This window comes from Carlito syrichta, unplaced genomic scaffold (assembly GCF_000164805.1).
Source record: "Carlito syrichta isolate Samal-C Ts95f unplaced genomic scaffold, Tarsius_syrichta-2.0.1 Scaffold30470, whole genome shotgun sequence".
In the NCBI taxonomy this organism is placed as follows: domain Eukaryota; kingdom Metazoa; phylum Chordata; class Mammalia; order Primates; family Tarsiidae; genus Carlito; species Carlito syrichta.
Window position 1 is genome coordinate 305295 of NW_006974566.1, and position 6610 is coordinate 311904.

The following is a 6610-nucleotide window of genomic DNA, read 5'->3' on the forward strand; positions in this document are numbered from 1 at the left end:
AAAATAGGACTCATAATAGCAATTATGAGGAAATGCAAGTGAAGTTTACAGAACAGTTTTCTGGCGTAATAAATAGTCCTTGACTTATGTTATATTTGGCATGTAAATCTTACTGGTACTTCTCAGAACTGATGAACATATCTTGGGAAATTTTGGACTTGGGAAATTCATTAGTGGACTCACTAATTGGAACTGCGTCTATTTTGTCTTTTATCTTATTTTTAACTTATAAAGTTACCCCCTTTTCAGAGATATGATTTGAACCTTATATTCCTGAATTGATGTAGCTTATATGGTTAAACACTCTAACTAGCAATAATTATGAGTGTCATGAATTGGCTGATCAATGAATAAGGTAACCATATAATTTATCTCCTAAACTGGAATACTTTGACAGCAAGAGGGGGATAGACAGCAGGGGGCAAACAGGGGTTGTCCCAGGCAAAACAAGAAGCATAATCACTTTACCAGGGAATCTGGAATCATAGTGGATGACTATTTTTGGAAATCAGGTGACCTGAATCTCTAGGAATCTGCCAGTTGCTGAGTGAAATTTAATGGATGTTTAAAAGAAGAAAAAAGCCTATAACTACCTGAAGTCTCCAGGCCTTGAGTCCCTCTAGGGTAAGAATTCTTTCTTTTTCTTTTTTGAATCTCTAGTACTTGGTGTGTGGTGGAGATATTAAATATATTTTTTGATTCGTCTAACTCTTAGTTTAACAATTATTTATTAAGCTCCTACTATAAACTAGGTGCTGTTCTAGGAACTGCAGATATAGCAGTCAGCAACAGAGCAGACGGTCCAAACAGGAGACAGAAAATAAATAAGAAAGCAAGTACAAAAATAAGAATGAATGTGCTAAACTCTATGAAGGAAAAACAGGATGGCATGGTAAGGTATATTAGGGTGAGAATTAGATCCAGAAGCCTAGCAATGCCTCTTCAGGGAAGTTGAGTCTTTAATGATGAGAATAAATCAGCCATGAGGAGGTCCAGTAAAAGAATGCTCCAGGCAGGAGACCAGACAGTGAGAAGTTTATGTAGAAGCAAAGAGTTTGGCAAGCTTGAGGAACAGAAGGAAGGCTAGAGCAAGAGGGCCTACTGAAAGAGGGAGAGCGTAGGTGGGGGAGCAGAAGGAAGCAGGCAGTGGCTGAGTAATTAGTCACAGAATTTGGATTTCATTCTCAGGGTCATGTGAAGTCAGTCACCAGAGGGCGTGGAGCAAGATAGCATGATTTCGCGAATGAATGAGTGAATTAATGAATGGCTCCAGTTCTAGATCTGCACCTGTCACTCACTAGCTGTGAAACTTTGATGAAATTGCTCATTTTCAATGGGAATATGGGTTCCAAGTATACCTATACTCCTGGAAAAGACTAAAATTTTAGACTGCAGTGAAAGGTTTTTCCCCTAAGAAATATTCCTTTGGAAAATGTGAAACCTCATCTAGAGGAATTATATATTACTTAATGCTCTTCTTTTTGTTATTCTTCTTGTTTATTTTCTATTACTCTCTCCTTTCTCTGATTTACCCCTAGATAGAGAGAAAAGAAAACAAATGGCAAATGTTACTACATGCTCTTGTTAATAGGGAGTATTCAGTTGCCCTGAAAGATTTGAGCTTAAAAAGTGTTTCATTTGTGGTTAACCCTTTACTTACTAGAAGAAATCCCCTTTCCAATGGAAACGACATCCCCTTTGGCTGATTCCAGGCCTGGAGAGCAGGCTAATTATGAGTCTGTCTCCATCTAGGGATAGCACAGGACAGACAAACAATTCTTTCTTTGAGTCTAGTGACTACAAGTTCAGTGCCTTGGGTTTTGCTCCAGGCTAAACCAGCAACATACTATCTGACCTTGGGCAAACACCGACTAGATTCTTTTCCTTGGTCTCATTCTTACATGAGGATGATAACATCTGTCTCCTTTAAGCTGCACAATAGGGCTACTTAGAAAATCACCTGTCCTATACTTTCCAACATTCTTCCTTAGAAACACAGTACAGATACTTCCCTTTTCAAGTTCAGTGTGCTTATGGAGATCTTGGCTCACAGCGTAATATGTAAGGCATAATCCTAATTGTTTATTCATGGTTGCCTGCCTCTCTTCAGACTCCAGCAGAAATGTTTGAAGGAACAAGTGCACACTGAGGTCTCTTATGGGCATCATCAATAGAGTAGAGAGATGACTGACATAAAAACAAAGAAATATGCAGGATGCCTTCATAGACGTTATGTCAGAAAATGAGTCATGGGCATTCTCTTTGAGGCTTTAATAAGATGATGGATATTAACTGGTTTCAAATACACGCAGTTCAATATAGACTAAGGGCAAGGGTATAAATTTGTGAACTGCTTGGTATGGAAAGGTAGCAATTACACAGGTATCTCTTTTTAGGGATGGTCGGAAGAGGGTGATTACTTAGCTGGCCTTATATAACATCAGCAAAACAGAAAGCCTTTTGAGGGGAGAAAGAGGAATTGAGGAAAGAAGGTTCATAAAATTAAAAGGATTGAACTTCTTATTTGGAAAGAATTTCTTTTCTTGGAAAGGAATCTTTTTCTTTATTTTCCCTTAAAATTATCCCTGCTTGCCCTGTCAAGGGCATTGCAGTAAGCTGTCTAGGCTGTGTGGTAAGAGCACTCTGGTCTGGGTTGAAGTATTTGGTCTTGTTTTTCTTCATTAATGCTGACTGCTAATATGATTTAGTGCTGCTGTGTGGATTTAGCACTCACTCTTTCGCCAACAGGAAATGACACAGCTGTGTGAATGCTGAATAATAAGTCCTTCAAAATTGATCATTCCTTTCTTTGTTTATAGCAAATTTGACAAATAATCTGTTGCATTCTTTAGAGATCCAGACCACATAATTTTGGTCCTGTATATTATGGGGCACACATAACTTTTTCAATTGCCCTTCCTAAATTTCAGTGTCTTTGATTTCAGATGCTATTGTTTTATACTTCAACGTTTCCCAGGAAAAGAAAACAAAGGATTGATAAAAATTATCAGACTCATTAATTACTTAATATACTAAACATCCAATTATGCTTTATGTCAGTTTGTCAGTGAAATATGAAAAATATTTAAGGAACTTCCCTAAGAAAAAAATTTAGAGAACTAGTTATTTTGAAAAGCATATAGTACATTCCAAAGATACATCGTTTTCAGTGTTTTAGGAGTAGCCAAAGGAAAGCAAAGATTATTGCTGAGCATATATTAGGCCATCAGAGATTGCCAGAGCTTCATTGCCAAGCTGAGGAGATCTACTGAGCTGAGTTATTTAAGGCTATGTGCATGGTCAAGTGGCATTTAATATTTTAATCTAGGGTGGATTCAGAGATAAGCTATCAAGTTTCTGGAAAAATCCTTTGTTGCAATTTTTGACCTTTATGTTTAAATACTCAACAGAAGTATATGTGAAAACATAATTGAAGTCAGTGTTTGTTTTATTAAAAGGCAGGATTTGTTAGATCAAGCCTATTAAAAAAAACCCCACAGTAGTCATTATTTTATTATTCTTGAACTCAAAGTGAGGAAACAGAAAACAACTGGCTGGTATACCTTGAGGAGAGTCGTTAGCCTAGGCACAAAGGCAGAAGGTAGATTTTAAAGCATTTAACCATAACTTATTGTTTTGATCAGTAGCTCTTAAATATGTTTAGGCAGTAGACTACAACTTTGGCAAACAAAACCAGCCAACCAACAAAGAAAAAATACACAGATGTTCTCTGGGACATCAAGCCTCGAACTAAAGGGCGGGTTGTAATAATTTTGATGGCAAACTTGTAAAGAAATATCTAAGTCTTGTACTCTGTAATATTTATTTAAAAACTGAGTGCCTTGGACGAGTTTGTTAGAATTAGAACTTGAATCCTGAGTGAACCATGAACAAAGGTTATAATGGCTCAATAATGTTTCCTGACCCAGAATTTGAAAGCCATTGCCTTAGGTCAGTTTTTAGAAATTAAAAAAAATGTTTCCTATTGACGCAACTGATTTGACTTCGGCAGAGTTGATTCAGAACTTCAGGTAATATTTGCAACTGAACACATAGCAACCAACTATATTTATCAAGTAGTTTATGGTTTATCTGATAAAGATATTATAAATATGACACTATTGATTCTTTCTGACTTTTTGTCACAGAAATGAGAGTAAAATCATCTCATTTTCTTTTATTTGCTTATTCAAAATAGTTTGGTTTTAAATTTAAAATTTCCAGTTATATCGAAACTGGACTGAATTAAAAAAAATTGGTACATATACACAGTGGAGTATTATGCAGCCATAAATAAGGACAAACATATGGACTTCATAGCAACTTGGATGGATGTAGAGTCTATCATACTCAGTGATCTATTACAGAAACAAAGAACAGAGTACCACATGTTCTCACTCATAAGCACATCCTGAACAATTACCATAATACTATAAGAAAAGGATTGGCAGTAGCGGGATACTACTGGGGGGGCAGGGGCGGACCACAATATCAATAAGGGTGCCTGATCCCTAACTAACCAAAGTGGGAAGCAAAGGGAGGCCCAAACTTTACCTGTATGATGGCCACTTGTATACCTAATCTTGAATCGTACCCCACATCTTTAAAAGAAAAAAAAAGTTCCAATTAAAAATTTTTAAATATCCAGGCTACAAATTAATACTTCAAATCTTATTCTTTCCTTTGAATACTCTTTTTGAGAAACAAGGGAATCTTGGAAAAGATACCCAAGTACTCAAAGTAGCACTAAAGAATATCTAAGGTAGTGTAGGTCCACATAAAGTCTTGCAACCACTAATTTTTGAAAAGGTATATAAGAGAGAAAAGTATTCTTTTATTGGTGGCCAACAAGAATCTCACCTTCTTTACAGAAGAATCTCACCTCTTCTAGTCCTGAGGGTTCTCTGTGCCTGTTTCACCACAAGCTCTTGGGATCCTTCTCCGGAAGGCAATATTTTTTACAACGGTCGCTGAGACATTACTCGTTGGTCACTGTTGGATGTAATTATGAATTGACTGTTGGCACCTTAAAACTGGTCACATAAGTAGAGGTCAACTGACTTATCACAGTGTGATGCTACCTTTTCTGTAGGTCACATCATTATCACCTATCCAGAGCAGACAGGCACATAGGTTAAATGAATGCATAAGCATTGTGATGCAATTTCTAGTGACTAGCAAGATATGTAAGCTATATGGGGGGGGGGAATTATCCCATTCTTTGAAACCAAAGAGGAGGTCCTAATACATCAATAATGTAATTCATCTTAATTCTAACACAGAGCAAAAAGCTACTGTCAGCACATCTTATGTAGCTATTGGTCTTAATAAATATTTACTGAGGATTTATGCCAGTACACTTTGTTCTGGCTTATAGCTTCCACATTGCCTCTGAACATGCCCCAGAGAGCTTCCACACTGTCATAGCCACACTATGGAGTCAATCAAATGACTGTAATCCAGAATATCCCATGTCATCATACTTCAAATCTTATTCTTTCCCTTGAATACCCTTTTTGAGAGACAAGGGAATCTTGGAAAAGATACCCAAGTACTCAAAGTAGCACACATTTAGAAGTCGACTTTAATACTAAATGAGATCACTAAAGTCTCTTAACACGTTGGGACCAGGGTACTTAAGGTGGCTCATATACAATTAAAACCAACATTTGTAAAAAACCAAAACACAATTACCTTGCAATAAAATTCCTTCTCAGTCATGAACCAGCCCTAGAGGGGCATGGGCTCAGGCAAGTACTGTTACTCTTCCATTTCTGGTCTAAATTTCTTCTGAATATATATCAAAGGAAGCCTCGAAGTGGTTGGAGAGACTCAAAAGTCAATGTTTACGCTAAATACCCTGAGAGTTCATCCATTTACTTCTGCTTTGAAAATGGTAATTACAGCTGTGAGAGGCATCCAGATATAGCAGCTTCATATGGTATTGGGAATAAAGATACTGGGATTATAGCCTCAGATTACCACTAACTAGCTGTGTGATCTTCGGCAAATATTGAACCTCTCTGAGTGTCAAGTTCTCCTTCTGTACAATCAGTAAATTGACCTGGATGACCTCCGAGATCTTATATGACCTTAATATGCCATGGCCCATGACTCAGGTTGGCTTTTAGATCAATAGGAAGAAGGACACCCTCTACTGTCTGCTTCCCACAAGCCACAGCATTAAGGCTGCCAAATATAGGATTTGAAGCACTTGCCTCTCTTTCCCTGGGCCTGGATCTTGCAGTTCTGTATTTGGGCTTATGAATCCAACTGCAGAACATATTAAGCTCATTGGTCAATAAAGCGTTGGCCAATTTCTGTCTCACATAAAAAATATCATTTGTAAGGCATTGAGAAAAATCCGTTCAAATCCAATTCAGAAGATTAGATTCCAGTATGGTCATGCAAACTGGTTTTTACATGTGCACGCATACAAATATAACTGCATAAATAAGTCATCATACACATGAGATTTGAAGGGTTGAGGGTTTCTGTTTTATTTTATTTTACTGAAGTATAATTACATACAATAAAAAGCATAGCTATTGAGTGCAGAAAAGAATGAATTTTGACAAATGTGTGTGCTCACGTTATCAATACCCCAAAC